Source organism: Pseudophryne corroboree, chromosome 3 (genome assembly GCF_028390025.1).
Source record: "Pseudophryne corroboree isolate aPseCor3 chromosome 3, aPseCor3.hap2, whole genome shotgun sequence".
In the NCBI taxonomy this organism is placed as follows: domain Eukaryota; kingdom Metazoa; phylum Chordata; class Amphibia; order Anura; family Myobatrachidae; genus Pseudophryne; species Pseudophryne corroboree.
Genome location: NC_086446.1, coordinates 238,755,269 through 238,782,015, shown reverse-complemented (window position 1 = coordinate 238,782,015; position 26,747 = coordinate 238,755,269). Strand labels below are relative to the sequence as shown.

The following is a 26,747-nucleotide window of genomic DNA, read 5'->3' as shown; positions in this document are numbered from 1 at the left end:
AGTCACTTCATTGTTACACTTCAAATCATCCTGAGGGTTAATCATAACATGCGGTTGTCGACCAAACAAGATTTCAAAGGGAGACAGATTAAGAGGGGACCTGGGAGTGGTTCTGATGCTGTACAGTACAATGGGTAAAGCTTCTGGCCATGTCAATCCTGTCTCTGCCATAACTTTGCTCAGTTTATTTTTAATAGTGCTGTTCACTCTTTCCACCTTCGCACTCGCCTGGGGACGGTATGGAGTGTGCAGCTTGCTATCAATTCCCATCAACTTACACATTCCTTGAAAGACATCACCTGTAAAATGGGTACCCCTATCACTTTCGATTATTCTAGGGATACTATATTTACATACAAATTCCTGCACAATTTTCTTAGCAGTGAACATAGCGGTATTTGTGGACGCAGGAAATGCTTCGACCCAATTTGAGAATACATCTATACAAACAAGTACATATTTCAAATTTCGACAAGGGGGTAATTGAATAAAGTCAATCTGTATTACCTGAAAAGGGCCGCCTGTAGGTGGGATATGAGATGGTTCTGTTGGTATTGCCTTTCCGATATTCTTTCTCAAACAGGTAAGGCATGACATTGCTCTCTTACTCGCATGAGATGAAAATCCTGGGGCGCACCAATATGCTCTTACCAACTTGCACATTCCCTCCTTGCCCAGATGAGTCAGCCCGTGTGCTGCCTCAGCTAAACATGGAAGATATGCTCTGGGGGCCACTGGTTTACCTTGTCCATCCGTCCAGAGTCCTGAGGACTCCTGGCCATATCCCTTTGCCTTCCAGACTGCCTTTTCCTGTGTGGAACACAAATTTTGCATTTCACACAACTTCTGTGTGTTGATGGTATTAAATACCATCAATTGTGTGGTGTCTGTCTGTCTGGGGGTACCAGCTGCTAACTTAGCTGCTTCGTCTGCTCGACTGTTACCGAGTGATACTGGGTCCTGGCTATATGTGTGTGCTTTACACTTGATAACAGCCACTCTGTCGGGTTCCTGTATCGCTGTTAGAAGCCTTTTGATGTGAGCTGCATGCGCTACCGGTGTACCAGCTGCCGTCATGAAGTTTCTGAGGCGCCATAGGGCTCCGAAATCATGGACTACCCCGAATGCGTATCTAGAGTCGGTGTAGATATTGGCTGACTTGCCCTTAGCCAATTCACATGCTCTGGTTAGGGCGACCAGTTCAGCAACCTGGGCTGAGTGAGGTGGGCCTAGCGGTTCAGCTTCTATGGTGCCTTGGTCATCTACGACTGCGTATCCAGTACACAAGTCTCCCGAGTCTGACTGTCTGTGACAACTACCATCCGTGTAGAAGGTTAGATCTACATCTTCCAGTGGGTTGTCACTGATGTCAGGCCTTGCGGTAAAATTTTGGGTCAAATATTCCATACAATCATGTGTGTCCTCCTTTGTATTAAATCCTCCTTCCCCACCACTCTCATCCTCCACCCTTTGTGCCTGTCCAGGCACACCTGGGAGATATGTTGCAGGATTTAATGCACTGCATCTCCTTATGGTGATGTTTACGGGGGCCATTAGTGCCAATTCCCATCTTGTAAACCGCGCTGATGAGACGTGCCTGGTTTGGGCAGAATTTAACAAGGCTGACACTGCATGTGGTGTATGAATTGTGAGGTTGTGACCTAGCACTACATCTTCGCTTTTCGTTACTAGCAATGCTATCGCAGCAACACTTCGCAAGCATGTGGGGAGGGATCGCGCTACCGTATCTAGCTGAGCGCTGTAGTATGCTACCGGCCTGCTGGCATCACCATGCTTTTGGGTTAAGACGCCTGCCGCGCAACCAGCACTTTCTGTTCCGTACAGCTCAAAGGGTTTCCCATAGTCTGGCATACCTAATGCTGGTGCCTGCGTTAGGCACTGTTTAAGTCTCTCAAATGCCATCTCGGACTCGTCTGTATGCGAAATCCGATCAGGCTTGTTTGAGGAAACCATCTCCTGCAAAGGTAATGCTAGAATGGAAAATCCTGGGATCCAGTTACGGCAATACCCACACATTCCTAAAAACATTCTGATCTGTTGCTGGGTTTGAGGCAGAGTCATGTCTCTAATTGCTTGAATTCTATCAGCGGTCAGGTGTCTCAGTCCTTGTGTTAGACAGTGTCCCAAATATTTTACTTTAGTTTGGCATAATTGTAACTTGTCTTTGGAAACCTTGTGTCCTGTGTCTGAAAGATGAAACAGGAGCTGTTTCGTATCCTTCAGGGATGCTTCCAATGAATCTGAACACAGTAGTAAATCATCCACGTACTGTATCAATATTGATCCACTCTCTGGTTGGAAAGACTGTAAACAATCATGCAAAGCCTGAGAAAATATACTTGGACTATCTATGAAACCTTGTGGTAATCGAGTCCAGGTGTATTGGACTCCTCTGTATGTAAATGCAAACAAATATTGGCTGTCAGGGTGCAGAGGTACCGAAAAGAAAGCGGAGCAGAGGTCAATAGCAGTGAAAAATTTCGCAGTGGGAGGGATTTGCATAAGGATGACAGCTGGATTTGGCACTACGGGGAACTGACTCTCAACTATTTTGTTAATCCCCCTTAGATCCTGCACTAGCCTGTAACCCCTCCCCCCACTCTTTTTCACAGGGAAGATGGGACTATTGGCAGTGCTGGATGTTCTTACCAGAATGCCCTGTTGTAGCAAGCGCTCTATTACTGGGTAAACTCCTAACTCCACCTCTGGCTTCAGAGGGTACTGTGGGATTTTTGGAGCTATCCTACCATCTTTTACTTGTACAACTACCGGAGCTACGTTTGCCATTAATCCAGTGTCCTGTCCATCTTTAGTCCAAAGTGACTCTGGTATCTGGGATGTCATCTCTTCTATTTGGGATGGAATCTTATTTGTCATAATGGTATGTGTCATTAATTTTGATGGGGAGTCTAACATGTCTCGCACTTCCTGAGCGTGATTCTCAGGTATGTCCAAGAATACACCTTCAGGAGTACAATAAATGACGCACCCCATTTTACACAATAAGTCTCTTCCCAGGAGATTAGTCGGTGCCGATGCAGCCAGCAAAAAGGAATGCTTGGTATGTAAAGGCCCTATTGTAATCTCGGCTGGTTTGCTAACAGGGTAATGCTGGACTACTCCCGTTACTCCCATGGCTGGAATTGTCTTACCAGTGGTTCTCATGCCCACTGTCGAATTTATCACTGATTTGGCCGCCCCCGTATCTACAAGAAAGTTTAATGATTTACCAGCTACATTAATTGCAATTTCGGGTTCACTTCCAAGACTTGCAATCAATTTTACTGGCTGCAGATTACAGGTATGGCCACACCCCTATTGGGTATGGTGACCTCCCTGAATCCCGCTGGCAGCAACTACTTGAGAAGGGGTTAAATGGGAACTACCAGAGGCTTGCCAGTCTCTGTTCGGGGGGTATCTTTTTGTTTCCCCTGCATGTGGCTCATAACTCCGTTTCTGTGGACCCTGCTCCCAATGTCGTGTGTCGTGTCGTTGTCTAGGGGGTTGATAAGACTTTTGTATGTTTATCGATTTACAGTCTCGTGCAAAGTGTCCCTCTCTATGACAAGAATAACAGGTTACCACATTTGACTTACCCACAGGGTTTGGTGATTTATACAAAGGCTGCCTTGTGGTCAGGGCCTGTATACTTACGGCCATTAACTTATCACCTTGCAATTCCCTGTGTCTGGTGATATTCCGATCGTGATCAACAGCTGCCTCTCTCAAAGTAGCCACCGACAGACCTCGCCAACATGGTTGTGTGGTCTGTACCCTTGTCTTTAATGCCTCTTTTAAGCCATCCATTAGTACAGACACTGCTACTTCTCGATGGTTTATGTTTGTTTTAATGTCCTCTATGCCTGTGTATTTAGCCATATCTAGTAATGCCCTGTGAAAATACTCTGCAGCTGTTTCTGACTCTTTTTGTTTAATGGAGAATATTTTGTTCCATTTAACTACAGCTGGGAAATACTCCTTTAACTGTAAACTTATCCTTTTTACATTGTCTTTGTTGTACACATCTGTGAGAGGTACATCCTGATCCAATCCACAGTCAGCTAAAAATTGAGCCGAGTCGACATTGGAGGGTAAACAAGCCCTCAGCAATACCTGCCAGTCTTTGTTATTGGGCTCTAAAGTGTTCCCTAGGTCTCTGATGTATTTCTGGCTAGCAACTAAGTCTTTCCTAGGGTCAGGGAATTCAGACACTATGGTTCTTAATTCCATTCGGGAAAATGGGCTATACATGGCAATGTTCCTAATGGGAGTGACTCCTGTGGTGTCTGTTTTCCCATTTGGAACAGCTATCACCCTAACAGGATTAAGTCTAGCAACATCATTCTGTGTAGATTCTACAGCCTGTGGTGAAATGGTTTCAGCATAGTGTATGGTGCCGTACTTACCCGTAGATACGACCTCACCTGTCCCTCCGCTAGGGGCCTTTGTTACTAATCTTAAGGGTTGGGCCGTGCCTACTGTTGTTTCTGATATGGTGGCTGCTAGAGAGAGCGCCGATATTGTTGCCGATTCGTCCTCTTGATCACACTCCTGGGGAAAGTTCAAAACAGGGTACAACTTGCACGGGTTAATACTTGCATTGGTTAACTTATTAACATTTACACAGTTGCTAAGTGTTTGTTTGTTACACCCTAATGCGTCATTCTCCGCAACCAATTTCTCTCCTGATATGTATGGTGGCGGCGGGGCCGTGGCTATCAGTTTCCTGATAGGGTTAGATCCCGCCGCCTGAGCCAATCCTCTCTGTATTTCACCCTCCTGTTGCCATAACTGCAAATAATCATAATGTTTGATTCGTCTCTTTGTTGGTTTAATGAGACATATCCTCCTCCTTAGATTTTGTAACACTTCTGGGCTAAAGCTACCTACTCTTGGGAATTTCTCCCCGTCATGTACCGTCATTCATCACATAAAACCTCTGTGTGTGAACCGTATTTTTCACACATTACGTACCTTGCCGACCCGACTGGTCGGTTCACTGAATCAACCCGAACCGAGGTTGATCGCCCCCTACCTGAACAATTGGCCCCCATACCTGTAGGCGTTGCTTTCTTCAGCCAACCCTTACAAAAACCAAAATGTTCAAGATAGGCTGACGGTGGCGGTTTACCGAGTACCCCACTCACTCGCCCACGCCGACCAATACGACCTACACACTGCCCTAGTGCTGGCGTACTCGACACAGGGCCCCTATGAACCTTTGTTTACTGGAACATGTGAGAGTGATCCGCAGAGCATTAACCCTTTCCAGTAACTGTTGGTTGTTGGACAATTCCTGAGTGACCAGCGAACTTCCCTTTAGAAAATAAAAAATTACACAAATCACGTCAGAATGTACAAATAGTATTTATGACCCGTTTCGTACACAAATGGTACTGGTCAGATTTAACTAATGCACACAATTACGTGCGGTACAATCGTTCAGCACATAAGCAACTAATCTTATGTGCAGAGCGACCAGTGGAATCGAAAATTTCGGCTGCGAATTCCTTCAGCATGAGCTTTAATGGCCTATATGGGTTCTGCACTAACCCCCTGGGTTGTGCTCTTTTCTCTATTTATAGCGGACTTCCTTGTCTGCTGTACCTGGACCTCCTGGTCTGTTCTGGACCTCCTGGTCTGTGCTACAGTGTGACCTCCTGGTCTGCTATACTCTAATGCTCAGATTCTATGTTTAACAAGGGATGCCTCCCTAGCCACCATGTACGTCACTTACATGCATGTACCCTGCGAGAACTCGACTTCTTCTGGTTCAACCTCAAAAATTGTATAAACTTATATACACAAAACACTCACTCATCACATGTACACTTTTGTTTCTATTTCTATTTCTGCGCAGAAATTTTTCTTTCCTTTAGACCAGATGTGTTGTAAATTTGGAGAAGGATCTGTTAGTCTAAATTTCGGACACTAAAATAGACTTGCGCTATTTATCGCGTTGCCACCTTTTCGCCTGTTACAATAACACTAGTGTGTGATTTGAGTTACGTGGGCGTACCCGGGCGCTCCGTTGCGTAATATACGCTGCGTGCGTCGGCCTTTGAGTTGCGTACGCGAGTCTCACCCTTTGTTAGAGACACGTGTACGCAAAGCAAATATCCACCGTAACACAATTCACACGTTTATCAATGTAGATGATCATCTACCGAACACCACACCAATCTCTCCTTGTATCTTTAGGTAGAGCTGCGTGCGTGCTTTGCACTTTATCCCTTAATGTATTACTTTTACACTTTAACTATGAAATAGAGACAAATCTCTCTTAGCACGTTTATCAATTATAAAATGGCAAACAGGAGAGTGATATATGAAAATACACGAATAAAAGAAATGCAGATATGCGTGTGTGCGTACGCAAGACAGAAATAAACAGTTTTAAAAGACACTAGCGTGTTGTTCTTACCTCCAGTTCCGGATTCCCTCAGCACCCTTTACTAAGCAAAGCAGACGCTTATCCAGACAGCACTACGAGGAATATGACCTCCCGCCCTTTGCTGATGGATAATGTCTGCTGAAATTACCTAGTGCAGATATGTGAAGGACAGACGAGCCGCCAATTGACAAAGCTAAATATTTATCTTACTTAAAACCCTTTAAGAGGTCTAAGAACACTGTACGCTATTGGCGTACGGAATACCGTAAGGGTACGCACGTTGCGTAACAATCGCTTAGCCGTAGTCAAGACGCTCAAGCGCCACGTTCGCTCACGGCCAAGAGATCACAGACAGGCACGCTATTGGCTGCGACTAACGTAATGGTTCGCTATAGCGTAGCGAACGCTCGGGACCACGAGGAGATCACCAGCGGCGCTAACGCTCACAATGTTAAACTTTTATGTGTAAACCATGAACAATGTATTATACAGGAAAACCTTAGTGAAATGATAGAGTGTAGATGCAACACAGTGTAACCTTATTAACTCAAAAGCTGTTCGAGCGTCACCGACGCTCTGAGAATACTTAACACTATAAGAAATACACAAATACCGGGCTTAGGGTCTAACGCCTTATATGAATGTTATACTTGCAAAAGAATAATACAATACAAGTCATACACTACAATATAACATAGACTAACTAACCAGATAACTACACAGGAAATACAATACAATACAATACAATTACGTTTAAGGAAAAATGAGAGAGAAAGAGGAGGAGAGAGAGAGAGATAGAGAGATATGGCTCACAATAACAATAAAGACAATATGATTGCGGAGAAAACTTACGCACAAGGGGAACGATCGCATGCGCCTCGATATCCAGCTCCCGATTATCAGCAATGAGAACCGTTGAAGAGAGTGAGCTGGATATGATCGGCTTGTCTATTTATGCCCCACACACAATACAATTCAATGGTCCCTACAATCTCATTGTTCATTGGACACAGGAATTCGTCTTCGCATTATAACAAAAGGTCATAGGTTGATTCATACAGGTGGGCTGTGTCTACTTCCAACTGCTCAGGTGGGTGGGAAACTAGGTTTCCCGCCGCATGGATAAGTAAGTGCAAATAATAGTAAATGGACATAAACTTCTTATGTCCATAACTATTCGCACGAGCCATTAATCCGCTTCAAACCAACACCGGAATATTGCTAATTAAATACTCTTCCGATGGATACTAAACACCACTGTATAATCCTTGTCTGACCCTTTGTATCAGACAAAGAGGGATCTCTCTGTCCATGAACATGCTACATTAACTAAACTTTCAGAATCTATCAAAGGGACCATGATCTACAAAATACATTATATGGTTAAAATATATATCGATTGAGTCGCCCGCTAGACGCATACAAACTCTACCGTAAATCAGCATATCGTGCGCCTGCGGGTGCACGCGAAGGCGAGTATGCGCACGCACGGGAGAGCTCTTGCACGCGCAGCGGGAGCTCGCATGAGGTGCAAATATGGCAGTGTGCATAGTGATATTTTTCTGACTTTGACAGTCACATGATGCAAGGGTTCTCGCCAACTCCGATCTTTACAGTATTGCTGAGGACAAGCTTGGTGGATGGCTTTTCCCTCGAGAGGTAAGATTATTTACTACTTAAACTAATGTTCGCCCATAAACCAATAGTCAAGTTTTACCCCTGTAATAATATTAATGTTTTATTAACAGAAATCGGTGATCGTACATGGTGTGGACATCCCGGTCCACCTCATTGGTGATGCAGCATACCCATTACAGCGCTGGCTAATGAAGGGCTACACCCAGCATGTTCACTTATCCCCCGAACAGACATCATATACCCATGCCCTAAGTTCGGCCCGTATGGCAGTGGAGAATGCGTTTGGCCGTTTAAAAGGACGCTGGCGCTGCCTCATGAAGAGGAATGATGTGGACTTGAAAATAATGCCAGATGTAGTAGCAGCCTGCTGCATTCTCCATAACATATGTGAGATTCAAAAGGAAAACTTTCTCCCCGAGTGGAATGTACATGATCATGTGGCGGGGGTCACTGTACATGATGCACCAGGCTTGGTGGGGGGGCATGACGCTGCCAGCGAGTGCATAAGGGCCACCATTGCAGCTAATCTTCAAACAATGTTGCAGTAGAGAAGACAGACAAGTTTTTGTGTGCAAACAATTTTTGTTTATTTCGTTTTTCAGTTATAAAAATTTGGTTCAAAAGTTATGGCACACATTTTCTGAGGTAACAATATAAAATATTTAAGTGCAAACATGACACTGTAAAATTCCACATAACGCAAGGGGTCTTCAACATGTGTCCCTCCAGCTGTTGTGGAACAACATGTACCAGCATGTGTTGCTATGTGTTTCCACAACAGCTAGAGGGCCACATGGTGAAGACACCTGCCCTGAGGTAAAAGAGTAAAGTGCAAACAGGGCACTCTGTAAAAAAAAAACCCTAATGTTTGGTTTGGCAGGTATCGGGTTACCCCCAATATTTGGATCACACTGCCGCACATTTTCTGAGGTAACAATATAAAAGGTAGCCCCAATATCTGGCTCCCACTGCCCATTTTCTGAGGTAACAATGTAAAAGTTTAAAGTGCCAACAGGGCACTCTGTAAAATCAAAATAATGTTTGCATTTGTAGGTATCAGGGTTGAGGATACAGTGCAAACAGAACCTTAAAACACAAACATTGTTTTATAACCCGCTGCTCTAAGGCAGTTGTCTATATACCCGAAATTCTGAGGATTGCGGGATTTGTGTTGGGGGATTTGAGGGAGGCTCATAGTTGTATGGACCATATCAGTGCTGTGGGTAGGCTGTGTCTTGCTGTTGTGTTTGTGTGGTATTCCCTATGGTACGTGCAAACGTGCGTTCAAAAAATGTCATCTGCCTATCATGCATGGTCATTAACTGCCTCATAAAAGTTTGATGCATTTCTTTTTCTGACGCAAGAAATCTCTCAAGCCGTGCATCTTCCTGGGCATTGAGCTCACTATCCGCCTCACGCAGGTGATCCACGATAATGGACTTCATTGCTCTGACCGTTTGTTCAGTTTTGTACAGTTTATTTTTCCGTTGTGGAACGTTGTAGACTGTGAAGGAGATGAAACAGAATGTAAGCAACAATATAAAAATAGCAGTGGTAGCATATACGTGTTTGTGGCCTTCTCCCACCTGCACACTAGCTATACTCTGCAACATTACCATGATTCTATTAAAAAATAGCAGTGGTAGCATATACGTGTTTGTGGCCTTCTCCCACCTGCACACTAGCTATACTCTGCAACATTACCATGCCTTTACATAGATTCTGTATAGGGACTGCTGCAACTGTATTTGTAATGGTAATACTTACTATTTGAGCGCAAAGTCGTGGTCTTGGGGGGTTGCGACGTCTCCGCCTGAGACTGTGGTACGTACTCAATAGTGGCACTGATGGAATCATCATTGACGGTCAAGTCTTCGAAACTGCTGTCCGATATAAGCAGCGGGGATGATGGGCTGCATTGTGAGCTGGGAAGGCTGTGCTGTGTTTCGTCACAGTCCTCGTCGACTGACATCTGGTGACTGGCAGAGCTGGATGACGATAGTGCTATGGGATTTGTTATCGCAGTTTTGCCGAAGACACTATAGCATAGGTCATAATATGCCCATTCCATACGCCCAGCACCACTTGTCTTGCGGTTATGGTCGTGTACTTTGGTGAATTGTCTGCGTAGTGCCTTCAATTTGTTAACGACTTGTTGCTGGGTTTTTTGGATGCCCCTTTCTGCCAGCATAAGGGATATGTTCTTGTAGACGATAGCATCCTTAACTGTTCCAGTCACCTGCCTTCTAATTTCTTCCTCTCCCCGAATATTAAGCAGCTCTTTGATCTCTGTGTCTGACCAGGTATGGCTAGCCATGTAGCTGTGCTGGAGCTTCTGCTGCTGTATAGTGTCTGTTTGTTTGGAAGCTGCTGCAATAAAAATATCTGTATGTACCCAGCGTGACTTCAGAGTGTTTTGTTTGCAAGCTGCCTCAATGCCTGCATGTGCCCAGCGTAGTGTTTTTGCTGCTGCGGTGCCTGCATGTGCCCAGCGTGTCTCCCAGGGATGACATAATCTTCCAGTGCCCCAGAAGCACCAATCAGCGTCTCAGAGCGTTACTCGGGTCTGAAAACACGTGTATTGACCGTTTCCACTGCACCGCTATCCGTGTCATTACCGTGTTCTACCCAGGTAAATAGCCGGTTGGATTCCCGGGTCACTCAACCCGTGTTGACCCGTTTCCACCTACTAAAAACCCGTGTCGATGCGCCCCCCCATGCAAAAACACGGGTAAAAACAGCTAGTGGAAAAGGGGTATAAGACACAAGTTGACAGTGTTGATATATTTTTTAGTAAAAGGTACAGTGGCCCATATATATTAATTATATATTATAGTGAGGCGCACAGACAGGACAGGGCCTCAGCCATGGTACAGCAACCATCTTTGCAGCATAGGAGATATGTGTGTATATATACTTATTATATATATATATATATATATATATATATATATATATATATATATATATATATATATATACACATATACACACTGCTCAAAAAAATAAAGGGAGCACTTAAACAACGCAATGTAATCCAAAGTCAATCACACTTCTGTGAAATCTAACTGTCCACTTACAGTAGGAAGCAACACTGATTGACAATCAATTTCACATGCTGTTGTGCAAATGGAATAGACAACAGGTGGAAATTATAGGCAATTAGCAGGACCCCCCTAATAAAGGAGTTGTTCTGCAGGTGTTGACCACAGACCACTTCTCAGCTCCTATGCTTTCTGGCTGATGCTTTGGTCACTTTTGAAAGCTGGCGGTGCTTTCACCCTAGTGGTAGCATGTGACGGAGTCTACAACCCACACTAGTGGCTCAGGTAGTGCAGCTCATCCAGGATGGCACATCAATGCGAGCTGTGGCAGGAAGGTTTGCTGTGTCAGCGTAATGTCCAGAGCATGGAGGCGCTACCAGGAGACAGGCCAGTACATCAGGAGATGTTGATGGAAGGTTATATATATCAAGTATATATACAGGCGCTGTGATGAGTGTACTTTTCCTAGCAGCTGAATAAATAAGGGGTAGTCAAACCCTTTAGTAACAAGAGGAAGAGAAAAAGTATACAGCGCTAGTTGACACAATATATTCCAAAAATATAAATATTTAATGGTTAAAATAAAAATAATTTAAAATTGTTTAGAAATAAAAGATTTAAACAGTTTTAAGAAACTTGCAATCTAGGATATAGTATGTCTCAACATTGACTTCAGGTGGACTTAAAAATCTGTTAGTACGATAGTGAGATGATTCATAGCCAATGTTACTTTAGAGCAGTGATTTTCAACCTTTTTTCACTCGCGGCACACCAAACATTATTTTAAAATTGCCAAGGCACACCATCAGTTCCCCGCAGAAAAAAACAAAAACACACACATTGGCCCTCACAGCAAAAAAAAAAAAAAAAATCCACACATACATTGGCCTACACAAAAAACAATCACATTGCTTCCCACATAAATCATGTTGCTCCCTACATAAATCCTATTGCTCCACACATAAATCAATCACATTTCTCCGCACATAAATCCTATTGCTCCCCACATGAATTATTCACATTGTTCCACCCATAAATCCTTATTCTCCCCACATAAATTCTATTGAAATCCTATTGTTACCCACAGGAGAATAAAATAATAAATATTATCAGCTGTCCTCCTCCGTCTCTCAGTGGCGGGGGTTGTTCATAGTGGAGTTCTGCGAATACTGAGCAGCGGGCGGTCGGGCAGGTGTGGATGTGGGTGGGCAAGGAAAGCTGTGTATGCAGGCGGGAAACTCGTTTTCAAGGCATAGGTCATGGCCAGAGCACGACTGATCCTCTAAGAAGAGCCAGGGCCAACAGTTCACTCTGAAGGTGCAGGAAGCTCCTCTGGCTCCGCGGCACACCTTGCGACTGGTCACGGCACACTAGTGTGCCACGGCACACTGGTTGAAAAAGCCTGCTTAGAGGATCTCAAGGAACATTTCAGTGAAAACCCGACCAAAATCGGTTCAGTAGTTTTTGAGTTTATCGCAAACATACATACAAATTAACAAATGTATTAATAGTATATAATATATACACTATGGGGGTATTCAATTGATGTTGGATCCTTTCCGTCGCATCTCAGTACTCAATGAGCAGCCAAATCTGACAGGATTTGGCTGTTTCCGACAATGGCAATCCGACTTTTTTTTTTTTTTAAGTTGGATTGTCATTGTCGGAAACGAGGCTAAAACCCGTCGGATTTTGGCCGCGCTTAAAACAAAACATGTGGATCCGTGGCTATTTAGCCGATCCACGTGTTTTACGACAAGTGGGAATTGCCGAATTGTTGGAAAAATGGCAGGGGTATTGAATAGGTCGGAAACTTCCGTCTTTCCGATAAGACAGCAGTTCCGACTACAATTGAATACCCCCCCTATATGCACAAAAGTATTTGTCCACACCTGTTAATTACTTAATTCAGGTGTTTTAATCAGACCCGTTACCACAGGTGTATAAAATCAAATCACCTAGCCATGCAGTCTCCATTTGCAAAAATTTGTGATATAAAATGGGTTGTTCTGAATAGCTGAGTGACTTCAAGTGTGGTACTGTGATAGGATGCCACTTCTGCAATAAGATGGTTTGTGAAATTTTATCCCTGCTGGATATTCCACGCTCAGCTGTAAGTGATAATATTAGAAAGTTGAAGAGTTTAGGAACAGTAACTCAGCCACGAAGCTGAAGACCACATAAAATAACAGAGTGAGGTCAACAACTGCTAAGGCGCATGGTGCCTAAAAGTCACCAACGCTCTGTTGATTCCATAGCTGAAGAGTTACGCACTTCCATGGGCATTAATGTTAGCACAAAAACTGTGCAGTTTTGTGTACAATGGTGGTCATTCCGAGTTGACCGCATGTAGCAACTTTTTGCTGCTTGTGCGATCAACGTGACGCCGCCTATGGGGGAGTGTATTTTAGCATAGCAGGGCTGCGATCGCTTGTGCAGCCCTGCTATGCTAAAAAAGTTTCCTAAACAAGACCAGGGTCAGACTTGCTAACCCTGTGCGACGGATCCAGCGACGAAGGTCCCGGGATTGACGTCAGACATTCGCCCTCCAAACGCCTGGACATGCCTGCATTTGGATCTCCACGCTGTCAATCTTCTTGCGATCGCGCTAGAGATCACTTTCTTCTTTGTTCTGGCCGCTGCCCGCAAGGCAACGATGCGCGTGTGCACAATGAGGCCGCTGCGCATGCGCTGTTCCGACCCGTTCGCACCGCAGCGAAGAACCGCTGCGTGCGAATGGGTCGGAATGACCCCAATGTCATTACAGTCCCTGTAGGTGTAATGGTCAGGCGTCCGAATACAGTCCATATAGTGTATATCATATATGAATATCTTAATATACAGTACAACCGGGGTAACTGTGGAGGAAAGACAATGGATCCTTCTGGAAAGGGCACAGAAGGAGTGAGGAGAGTTCAGACTTTTTACCAAAACTGGGGTATCTTTGGGCAAGATCACTGTTACACAATCTAACATTTTATACAGAATTACATATAGCCACATGGAAACACAACTCCCTACTACAAGAAACTGGCCAAACAGGTCCATTAGCCCATACATGTTCCAGACAACATTACCTCCTGGACATGGCTAAAGGATATGGCTAAATATGAAGAACTATGTATAATCTGTATGTAGTTTTGTAGCTAGATGTAACTGTGATGGTGTTTAGAGGTTGTGTTTGTGTCTTGGATATGTACTAAGGTAGTATTGGCATATAATCAGTCATGTTAGAAACATAGAATTTGACGGCAGATAAGAACCACTTGGCTCATCTAGTCTGCCCCTTTTTTTTATCTTGTAGGTAATCTCAACCCTTTTTGAACCTTAATTCTTTGTAAGGATGTTCATATGCTTATCCCAAGCGTGTTTAAATTGCTCTACAGTCTTAGCCTCTACCACCTCTGGTGGGAGGCTATTCCATTTATCCACTACCCTTTCTGTGAAGTAATTTTTCCTTACATTTCCCCTGAACCTGCCTCCCTCCAGTTTCAGTGTATGTCCTCGAGTTCTAATACTTCTCTTCCTTTGAAGAATGTTTTCCTCCTGAAGTTTGTTAAGACCCTTGGTATATTTGAAAGTTTCTATCATGTCCCTCCTTTCCCTTCTCTCCTTAAAACTATGGCCCTCATTCCGAGTTGATCGGTCGCAAGGCGAATTTAGCAGAGTTACACACGCTAAGCCTACGCCTACTGGGAGTGTATCTTAGCATCCTAAAATTGCGACCGATGTATTCGCATTATTGCGATCAAAAACTACTTAGCAGTTTTAGAGTAGCTCCACACTTACTCTGCCTGTGCGATCTGTTCAGTGCTTGTCGTTCCTGGATTGACGTCACAAACACACCCAGCGTTCGCTCAGACACTCCCCCGTTTCTCCGGCCACTCCTGCGTTTTTTCCGGAAACGGTAGCGTTTTCATCCACACGCCCCTAAAACGCCGTGTTTCCGCCCAGTAACACCCATTTCCTGTCAATCACACTACGATCGCCGGAGCGAAGAAAAAGCCGTGAGTAAAAATCCTATCTTCATAGCAAAGTTACTTGGCGCAGTCGCAGTGCGACTATTGCGCATGCGCACTAAGCGAAATTTCACTGCGATGCGATGAAAAATAACGAGCGATCAACTCGGAATGAGGGCCCATACATGTTAAGATCTTTTAGCCTTTCCGGGTAAGTTTTGTGATGTAGGCCATGCACCATTTTAGTTGCCCTTCTTTGTACACTCTCTAATGTATTTATATCCTTCTGGAGATATGGTCTCCAGAACTGTACACAGTATTCCAGATGGGGCCGTACCAAAGACCTATACAGTGGCATTATTACTTCTTTTCTCTTACATCCTAGAGGATGCTGGGGACTCCGTAAGGACCATGGGGTATAGACGGGCTCCGCAGGAGACATGGGCACTCTAAAGACTTTAGAATGGGTGTGCACTGGCTTCTCCCTCTATGCCCCTCCTCCAGACCTCAGTTAGATCCTGTGCCCAGAGGAGACTGGGTGAATTGCAGGGGAGCTCTCCTGAGTTTCTCTGAAAAAGACTTTTGTTAGGTTTTTTATTTTCAGGGAGCACTGCTGGCAACAGGTTCCCTGCATCGTGGGACTGAGGGGAAAGAAGCAGACCTACTTAAATGACAGGCTCTGCTTCTTAGGCTACTGGACACCATTAGCTCCAGAGGGTCGGAACGCAGGTCTCACCCTCGCCGTTCGTCCCAGAGCCGCGCCGCCGTCCTCCTCACAGAGCTGGAAGATAGAAGCCGGGTGAGTATAAGAAGAAAGAAGACTTCAAAGGCGGCAGAAGACTTCAGATCTTCACTGAGGTAACGCGCGGCGGTAACGCTGCGCGCCATTGCTCCCACAAGTACACACACAGCAGGCACTGTAAGGGTGCAGGGCGCAGGGGGTGCGCCCTGGGCAGCAATGTTAACCTCAAAGGGACACTGGTAGATAAATTGGGTACTGCTGAGGCGGTATATTAATAAACCCCCGCCAGCATAAATAATTTGAGCGGGACCGAAGCCCGCCGGTGAGGGGGCGGAGCTTGATCCTCCAGCACTAACCAGCGCCATTTTCTCCACAGCACACTGCAGAGAATCTAGCTCCCCGGACTCTCCCCTGCTGAACACGGTTACAGAGGGGAAAAAAGAGGGGGGGGGGGGCACATTTAATTGGCGCAGTGAGTGTATTTATATATTTTTATAAAAGCGCTGTACTAACTGGGATTTTATTCCAGTGTCCGGTGGCGCTGGGTGTGTGCTGGCATACTCTCTCTCTGTCTCTCCAAAGGGCCTTATTGGGGGACTGTCTCCATATAGATATATCCCTGAGTGTGTGGGGATGTCGGTACGTGTGTGTCGGCATGTCTGAAGCGGAATGCTCATATAAGGAGGAGGTGGAGCAGATTATTGTGGTGTCTCCGTCGGCAACGCAGACACCTGATTGGTTGGACATGTGGAATGTTTTAAATGCAAATGTGGCTTTGTTACATAAGAGATTAGACAAAGCAGAGTCCAGGGCTAATTCAGGGAGTCAATCAATGGCTTTGACGGTGTCACAGGGCCCTTCAGGGTCTCAAAAACGTTCCCTATCCCAAATAGCAGACACTGATACCGACACGGATTCTGACTCCAGTGTCGACTACGATGATGCGAGGTTATACCCAAGGGTGGCCAAAAGTATTCATTATATGATTATTGCATTAAAAGATGTTTTACATATCACAGATGACCCCTCTGTCCCTGACACGAGGGTATGCATGTTTAAGGAAAAGAAATCTGAGGTAACCTTTCCCCCATCTCATGAGCTGAACGCGTTATTTGAAAGAGCTTGGAAAACTACAGACAAAAAACGGCAGATTCCCAAGAGGATTCTTATGGCGTATCCTTTCCCTGCACAGGACAGGGTACGGTGGGAATCCTCGCCCAGGGTGGACAAGGCTTTAACGCGCTTATCCAAGAAGGTGGCGCTACTGTCGCCAGACACGGCAGCCCTCAAGTATCCTGCTGATCGCAGACAGGAAACTACCTTAAAATCAATTTATAAACATACGGGTGCTTTACTCAGACCGGCGATAGCATCGGCTTGTGTTTGTAGCGCGGTAGCAGCTTGGACAGATACCTTGTCAGCTGACATTGATACCCTAGATAGGGTTGCCATTTTATTGACCTTAGGTCACATTAAAGATGCAGTCTTATATATGAGAGACGCTCAGAGAGACGTTGGGCTGCTAGGTTCGGGAGCCAACGCCATGGCGATTTCTGCTAGGCGAGCCCTGTGGACCCGCCAATGGACGGGTGATGCCGACTCAAAAAGACATATGGAAGTTTTGCCTTACAAGGGTGAAGTTTTATTTGGGGAAGGTCTCGCGGACCTGGTTTCCACAGCTACCGCGGGTAAATCTACTTTTTTGCCTTATGTTCCCCCACAACAAAAGAAAACTCCACAATATCAGATGCAGTCCTTTCGGTCGCATAAGTCCAGGAGAGGTCGGGGATCTTCCTTCCTCGCCAGAGGTAAGGGTAAAGGGAAAAGAATGCCTGCTACTGTTAGGTGCCACGGTCCGCGGCGGCGCTCTGTCTGCTTCCGAGCAACGCTCACGGCCGTCGCACCTCCCTCGCTGCCCGCCCGGCACCTAGCAACACCAGGACGCCGTGCGTACTGTAGCCGCCGGGTCCCTGGCAACGCTAGGACGCCGGGCGTCCACAGCCGCCGGGTCCATGGCAACGGGGACGCCATTGGCGGACCGCGTTCCCCGTTGCCAGATAAAACTGGATTAGTTGTTCGTGCAGCAGGGCAGCTGCACGGCAACTATTAATTAGGGTCTGGGGGCTGGTCTTGCTGGCCCTCCTGTCATTGGCCAGCAGGGCCTTTTTATGGGAGCCAGCACACTGCAGCCTCGCCAGTGATAGCTTCCTGTATGCTGTTCCTGCCTTGCAAAGTTTGTCCCTAGTCTGCTGAATCTGGTCGATCCTGCTCCCTGTGCTCCTGAGTCCTGGAGTTCTGAAGCCGGTCCTGGGAATCCTTCCAGTCCAAGTGAACCTGTTGCAGTCATCTGGGGGTTCTCGCTTATTGGGGTTCTCTCCTGGTTTCGTGAGTAGCGGCTTCTGCCGCGTGTTGCGGCCTAGGCCGCTTAGTCCTTGCGTTTGTTTTGTACTGGTGTTTTTGCGGAGGTTTCCGCTTTTCACTGTCCTCCCCGGTACACGACGGTGCCGTGTGGGGTGTGGACCGTGGTATCTTTTGTTGTCCTTTTCCTTTGGCGGCGTGCCGCACATATATTTAGTTTTAGGGTTGTTAGTAGCCCCTAGCCTTCTGTTTGCTTTAGTTAGAGGTCCCCTTGTTATTATCCTGTCTCGGTTCACGCCTTGTCTCACTCTAAGACCTGGAGGCATCGGAGTTGGGCAGACCTAATCCGCCCTTCAAACGCGGCTGCCATGGGCCCAAGAAACCATAGTCACGCAGGCTTGAACTGACCACACGGGTGAAACAATGGAGGTAGGTTGCTAGGGGCTATTTCCATACCACACCTTATTTCAGCGTCACGTTCTGGTGCTCTGGACTCACTGCGCAACATCTCTCTTGTTCTGAGCACCAGGAACGTAACAGCTACGGCTAGTTCCCAGGAACAGAAGTCCTCCCCGGGTTTTACTAAATCCACCGCATGACGCTGGGGCTCCACTGAGGGAGTCCGCGCCGGTGGGGGCACGTCTTCGACTCTTCAGCCATGTCTGGGTTCAGTCAGACGTGGATCCTTGGGCGATGGAAATTGTATCCCAAGGCTACAAGCTGGAATTCGAAGACGGGCCTCCTCGCCGATTTTTCAAATCGGCTTTACCAGCTTCTCCCCCAAAGAGGGAGATAGTCTTAGCTGCAATTCAAAAGCTGTGTCAACAGCAAGTGATTATCAAGGTTCCCCTAATGCAACAGGGGAAAGGGTACTATTCAACCCTATTTGTGGTCCCGAAACCGGATGGCTCGGTCAGACCCATTCTAAATTTAAAATCCCTAAACCTGTACTTGAAAAAGTTCAAGTTAAAGATGGAATCGCTCAGGGCAGTTATCTCCAGCTTGGAAGGGGGGGATTTTATGATGTCACTAGACATAAAGGATGCATACCTTCATGTCCCCATATATCCTCCTCATCAGGCGTACCTGAGATTCGCTGTACAGGACTGTCATTACCAGTTCCAGACGTTGCCGTTTGGGCTTTCCACGGCCCCGAGGGCTTTCACCAAGGTAATGGCGGAAATGATGGTGCTCCTGCGCAGGCAGGGAGTCACAATTATCCCGTACTTGGATGATCTCCTGATAAAAGCGAGATCAAAAGAACAGTTGCAGAAAAGCGTGTCACTCTCCCTGAGAGTGATGCAGCAGCATGGCTGGATTCTAAATCTACCAAAGTCACAGTTGGTTCCAACGACTCGGCTATCTTTCTTAGGCATGATTCTGGACACGGAACTAAAGAGGGTTTTTCTCCCGATGGAAAAAGCCCAGGAACTCCAGAACATGGTCAGAGACCTGTTAAAACCGAAAAGTGTGTCAGTCCATCAATGCACTCGAGTACTGGGAAAAATGGTGGCGACCTACGAGGCCATCCCCTTTGGCAGGTTTCATGCGAGGACATTTCAGTGGGACCTTCTGGCCAAGTGGTCTGGGTCCCATCTTCAAATTCATCAGAAAATAAGCCTGTCCCCCAGGGCCAGGGTGTCTCTCCTGTGGTGGCTGCAGAGTGCTCACCTTCTAGAGGGTCGCAGGTTCGGCATTCAAGACTGGGTTCTGGTGACCACGGACGCGAGCCTCCGAGGATGGGGAGCAGTCACACAAGGAAGAAATTTTCAGGGACTATGGTCAAGCCAGGAGGCTTGTCTACACATCAACATACTGGAATTGAGGGCCATATACAACGGCCTACGACATGCGGAGAATCTTCTTCACGACCTACCAGTTCTGATTCAATCAGACGTCACAGCCGTGGCTCATGTAAACCGCCAAGGCGGGACAAGGAGCAGAGTGGCAATGGCGGAAGCCACCAGGATTCTTCGCTGGGCGGAAAAATCACGTAAGCGCTCTGTCAGCAGTCTTCATTCCGGGAGTGGACAACTGGGAAGCAGATTTCCTCAGCAGACACGATCTCCATCCAGGAGAGTGGGGACTTCCTCAAGAAGTTTTTGCAGAGATAACAAGTCTTTGGGGACTTCCTCAAATAGACATGATGGCGTCGCGCCTGAACAAGAAGCTTCGGAGGTATTGTGCCAGGTCAAGGGGCCCTCAGGCAGTAGCGGTAGACGCCCTGGTGACACCATGGGTGTTTCAGTCGGTCTATGTGTTCCCTCCGCTTCCTCTCATCTCAAAAATATTGAGAATCATAAGACGAAAAAGAGTGCAAACAATACTCATTGTTCCAGATTGGCCTCGAAGGGCCTGGTATTCAGATCTTCAGGAGATGCTCACAGAAGATCCATGGCCTCTTCCTCTCAGGGAGGACCTGTTGCAGCAGGGGCCCTGCGTGTTCCAAGATTTACCGCGGTTACGTTTGACGGCATGGCGGTTGAACACCGAATCCTAGCTGGGAAAGGTATTCCGGAGGAAGTCATCCCTTCTCTGATAAAGGCTAGGAAGGAGGTGACGGCGAAACATTATCACCGTATCTGGAGGAAGTATGTATCTTGGTGTGAAGCCAAGAATACTCCTACGGAAGATTTCCACCTGGGCCGTTTTCTCCACTTTCTACAGATAGGAGTGGATATGGGCCTGAAGTTAGGCTCCATTAAGGTACAGATTTCGGCCCTATCTATATTCTTTCAGAAGGAATTGGCTTCTCTCCCAGAAGTCCAGACTTTTGTAAAGGGAGTGCTACACATCCAGCCTCCTTTTGTGCCCCCAGTGGCACCATGGGACCTTAACGTGGTGTTACAGTTCCTAAAATCTCACTGGTTTGAGCCTCTTCAAACAGCTGAATTAATATTTCTCACTTGGAAAGTGGTCATGTTGTTGGCCTTGGCATCTGCAAGGCGGCTGTCCGAATTAGGGGCTTTTGTGAGACAAAGCCGCCATCTGATTTTCCATGTGGACAGAGCAGAGTTGAGGACTCGTCCTCAATTTTTGCCTAAGGTGGTTTCATCATTTCATATGAACCAACCTATAGTGGTGCCTGTGGCTACGGGAGACTTGGAGGATTTCAAGTCCCTGGATGTAGTCAGGGCCTTGAAAATTTATGTAGCCAGGATGGCTCGGGTTAGGAAAACAGAGGCACTGTTTGTCCTGTATGCAGCCAACAAGGTTGGCGCCCCTGCTACTAAGCAGACTATTGCTCGCTGGATCTGTCACACGATTCAGCAAGCTCATACTACGGCTGGATTGCCGTTACCAAATTCTGTAAAGGCCCATTCCACTAGGAAGTTGGGCTCTTCTTGGGCAGCTGCCCGAGGCGTCTCGGCATTACAGCTTTGCCGAGCAGCTACTTGGTCGGGTTCAAACACTTTAGCAAAATTCTACAAGTTTGATACCCTGGCTGATGAGGACCTCATGTTTGCTCAATCGGTGCTGCAGAGTTATCCGCACTCTCCCGCCAGGTTTGGAGCTTTGGTATAATCCCCATGGTCCTTACGGAGTCCCCAGCATCCTCTAGGACGCAAGAGAAGATAAGATTTTAAACCTACCGGTAAATCTTTTTCTCCTAGTCCATAGAGGATGCTGGGCGCCCGTCCCAGTGCGGACATATTTCTGCAAGACTTGTATATAGTTGTTGCTTACATAAGCGTTATGTTACAGTTAAGATCAGTCTTTGGCTAATGCTGTTTTGTTCATACTGTTAACTGGTGGCGTATATTCCAGGTTATACGGTGTGGATGGTGTGGGCTGGTATGAATCTTGCCCTTAGATTAACAAAAATCCTTTCCTCGTACTGTCTGTCTCCTCTGGGCACATTTTCTCTAACTGAGGTCTGGAGGAGGGGCATAGAGGGAGGAGCCAGTGCACACCCATTCTAAAGTCTTTAGAGTGCCCATGTCTCCTGCGGAGCCCGTCTATACCCCATGGTCCTTACGGAGTCCCCAGCATCCTCTACGGACTAGGAGAAAAAAGATTTACCGGTAGGTTTAAAATCTTATTTTTTCCTGCTACGGGTTCCTCTCCCTATGCAACCAAGCATCTGACTTGCCTTTCTCATTGCTTTGTTGCATTGCTTTCCTGCCTTTAAGTCACTTGAAATAGTGACTCCTAAATCCCTTTCCTCCTCAGTAGTTTCCATTATAGTACCCTTGATACTACAATATTTAGCCTTTGGGTTTTTGAGACCCAAGTGCATGATTTTGCATTTGTTAGCATTAAACTGTAGTTGCCACGTTCTTGACCATTTCTCAAGCCTACCTAGGTCATCAATCATTTGTTTTACCCCTCCCGGTGTGTCTACCCTGTTGCATAGCTTTGTATCATCTGCAAAAAGGCATACTTTCCCTTCAATACCATTTGCAATGTCACCAACAAAGATATTAAAGAGAACTGTTCCAAGTACAGATCCCTGGGGTACTCCACTGGAAACATTTCCCTCCATAGATTGCACTCCATTTATTACAACTGTGTTTTCTATCCTGCAACCAGGTTCTTATCCATTTAACTGTTTTATAATCCACCCCTACGATTTCAAGTTTATTTAGCAGTCTGCGATGTGGGACAGTGTCAAATGCCTTACTAAAGTCTAGATATGCTACATCTACAGCTCCCCCTTGATCTATTATTTTTGTCACAGAGTCAAAAAAAATCAATAAGATTTGTTTGGCATGATCTCCCACCAGTAAATCCATGCTGTTTTGGATCCTGTAAGTTGTTTGATTTAAGATATTCCACAACTCTTTCTTTTAATAGTTTTTCCATTACTTTCCCTACTTTGGATGTAAGGCTTACTGCTCTGTAGTTACTTGCTTCTTCCTTGCTTTCACTTTTGTGAAGTGGAACTACATTTGCCCTTTTCCAGTCCTCTGGAATAGCACCTGTATTTAGTGACTGGTTAAATAATTCTGTTAAAGGTGTCAAAAGCACATCTTTTAGCATCCTTGGGTGTATCCCATCTGGCCCCATTGATTTACCCACTTTTAGTTTTGAAAGTTCTGTTAGGACCTTCTCCTCTGTGTATGTACTTTCATCTACCTTATTTTTATGAATCTCCTTGCAACTTAATGGTGACCCCTTCCCTTCTTCTGTAGTAAATACTGAGCAAAAATAATGATTTAGGTGATCTGCTATTGCCTTGTCTCCCTCCACCAAATGCTCACTCTCTGTCTTAAGTCTTATTATTCCTCCATTTGATTTTCTCCCTTCACTTATATACTTATAAAAAGTTTTGCCCTTTTTATCTACTGACTGGGCCATTTTCTCCTCAGCTTCTGCCTTTGCACGTCTGATCACTTTCTTAGCATCCTTCCATCTGTCAAGATACACCTCTTTGTCATTATTATTTTGAGTCTGTTTGTATTTCCTAAAAGCCATCTTTTTTGCTTTCACACTGGTTGATACTTCTTCTGTGAACCACACTGGCTTCCTTTTCCTGGTGCTTTTCCTAACCCCTTTTGATATAAAGGTCTGTTGCCTTTAATATTGCACTTTTTAGTTTTTCCCACCTCTCCAGCACTCCTTCCAAGTTCTTCCAGTCCGCCAATGAATCACTTAAAAATCTCCCCATTTTTGGAAAGTCAGCATCTCTAAAATCCAACACCTTTGTGACAGGAGTTGGATCCTATCTTTATACTAAACCATACTGCTTGATGATCACTGGATCCCAGGTGCTCACCCACATATATATCTGATATCCTGTCTCCATTTGTAAGAATTAAATCTAATATTGAGTCTTTGCGAGTGGGCTCCCTCACCAATTGCTTGAGAGATGCTCCCTATAAGGAATTTAGAAATTTGCCACTAGTTGCTGGACTTGCAAAAGACCCCTCCCATTTACATCAGGTAAATTAAAGTCTCCCATAATTATGACTTCACCCTTTAAGGCCATTTTAGTAATGTCCAACAATAGGTTCCTGTCCATATCCTGCCCCTGGCCTGGTGGTCTATAGATCACCCCAATGCGAATAATGTCCTTCTCCCTGGTTTCTATGGTGACCCAAAGGGCTTCAGTTTTGTGGTCAATATTTTGTATTAAAGTAGCATTTATACTTTTTTTCACATACATTGCTACCCCTCCTCCTATTCTTCCCATTCTATCTTTCCTAAATAAATTGTATCCTGGTATATCTATGTCCCAGTCATGATTCTCATTGCACCATGACTCTGTAATTGCCACAATATACAGGTTATCCCTTGTCATTATCGCAGTTAGCTCTGGAACTTTGTCTCCTAAACTCCTAGCATTTGCACACATAGCTTTAAGGTTTTTGTCTGTGCATCTGTTAGTAGTATCCATGTCCAGACAGTACAAAATAAATGACAAGTTTAAAGTTGAAATTACCTGTTTGGTGACGTTGCTCAGTGTTTGGTATTTTTTTTTTTTACTAATCAGGAATCACAGTCTGTCCTTTACACCACGACTACACCTCACTAAATGTACAGATACACAAATGGACAAATGATCAAAAGGAGGTAAATACCAGAGAGCATGCAATAATAAATAAGAATTTACTCACCGGTAATTCTATTTCTCGTAGTCCGTAGTGGATGCTGGGGACTCAGTCAGGACCATGGGGAATAGCGGCTCCGCAGGAGACAGGGCACAAAATTTAAAAGTTTGACCACTAGGTGGTGTGTACTGGCTCCTCCCCCTATGACCCTCCTCCAAGCCTCAGTTAGGATACTGTGCCCGGACGAGCGTACACAATAAGGAAGGATTTTGAATCCCGGGTAAGACTCATACCAGCCACACCAATCACACCGTACAACTTGTGATCTGAACCCAGTTAACAGTATGATAACGTAGGAGCCTCTGAAAAGATGGCTCACAACAATAAACAACCCGATTTTTTTGTAACAATAACTATGTACAAGTATTGCAGACAATCCGCACTTGGGATGGGCGCCCAGCATCCACTACGGACTACGAGAAATAGAATTACCGGTGAGTAAATTCTTATTTTCTCTGACGTCCTAGTGGATGCTGGGGACTCCGTCAGGACCATGGGGATTATACCAAAGCTCCCAAACGGGCGGGAGAGTGCGGATGACTCTGCTGCACCGAATGAGAGAACTCCAGGTCCTCCTTAGCCAGGGTATCAAATTTGTAGAATTTTACAAACGTGTTCTCCCCTGACCACGTAGCTGCTCGGCAGAGTTGTAATGCCGAGACCCCTCGGGCAGCCGCCCAAGATGAGCCCACCTTCCTTGTGGAGTGGGCATTGACAGATTTAGGCTGTGGCAGGCCTGCCACAGAATGTGCCAGTTGAATTGTGCTACAAATCCAACGAGCAATCGTCTGCTTAGAAGCAGGAGCACCCAGCTTGTTGGGTGCATACAGTATAAACAGCGAGTCAGATTTTCTGACTCCAGCCGTCCTTGAAATATATATTTTCAATGCTCTGACAACGTCCAGCAACTTGGAATCCTCCAAATCGCTAGTAGCCGCAGGCACCACAATAGGCTGGTTCAGGTGAAACGCTGATACCACCTTAGGCAGAAAATGAGGACGCGTCCTCAATTCTGCCCTGTCCGAATGGAAAATCAGATATGGGCTTTTATACGATAAAGCCGCCAATTCCGACACTCTCCTGGCTGAAGCCAGGGCCAGTAGCATGGTTACTTTCCATGTAAGATATTTCAAATCTACCGATTTGAGTGGCTCAAACCAATGGGATTTGAGAAACTCCAAAACTACATTGAGATCCCACGGTGCCACTGGGGGCACAACCGGGGGCTGTATATGTAGTACTCCTTTTACAAAAGTCTGGACTTCAGGAACTGAAGCCAATTCTTTCTGGAAGAAAATCGACAGGGCCGAAATTTGAACCTTAATGGACCCTAATTTGAGGCCCATAGATAATCCTGTTTGCAGGAAATGTAGGAATCGACCCAGTTGAAATTCCTCTGTCGGGGCCTTCCTGGCCTCACACCATGCAACATATTTTCTCCAAATGCGGTGATAATGTTGTGCAGTTACCTCCTTCCTGGCTGTGACCAGGGTAGGGATGACCTCTTCCGGAATGCCTTATTCCCTTAGGATCCGGCGTTCAACCGCCATGCCGTCAAACGCAGCCGCGGTAAGTCTTCGAATAGACACGGTCTCTGCTGAAGCAGATCCCTTCTTAGAGGTAGAGGCCACGGATCTTCCGTGAGCATCTCCTGAAGTTCCGGGTACCAAGTCCTTCTTGGCCAGTCCGGAGCCACTAGTATCGTTCTTACTCCCCTTTGCCGTATAATTCTCAGTACCTTGGGTATGAGAGGCAGAGGAGGGAACACATACACTGACTGGTACACCCATGGTGTTACCAGAGCGTCCACAGCTATTGCCTGAGGGTCTCTTGACCTGGCGCAATACCTGTCCAGTTTTTTGTTGAGGCGGGACGCCATCATGTCCACCATTGGTCTTTCCCAATGGACTACAATCATGTGGTGAACACTGCTGACAGTGCTATCACATGATTTTCCGCCCAGCGAAGAATCCTTGCAGCTTCTGCCATTGCCCTCCTGCTTCTTGTGCCGCCCTGTCTGTTTACGTGGGCGACTGC

The 26,747-nt window shown here is 45.9% G+C and overlaps 1 long non-coding RNA gene across 4 annotated transcripts in view; it reads right to left on the bottom strand.

Annotated features, from left to right (window-relative positions):
• Positions 1 to 26,747, bottom strand: part of LOC135057647 (uncharacterized) — a 381,527-nt gene that overhangs the window by 315,263 nt on the left and 39,517 nt on the right. Inside the window, exon 2 of one of the 4 annotated variants that reach the window (XR_010244260.1) lies at positions 24,542 to 24,630. The exons of the other annotated variants lie outside the window; for them this stretch is intronic. This is a non-coding gene — a long non-coding RNA (uncharacterized LOC135057647). The remainder of the gene's footprint in view (positions 1 to 24,541; positions 24,631 to 26,747) is intronic. 4 annotated transcript variants of the gene reach the window in all.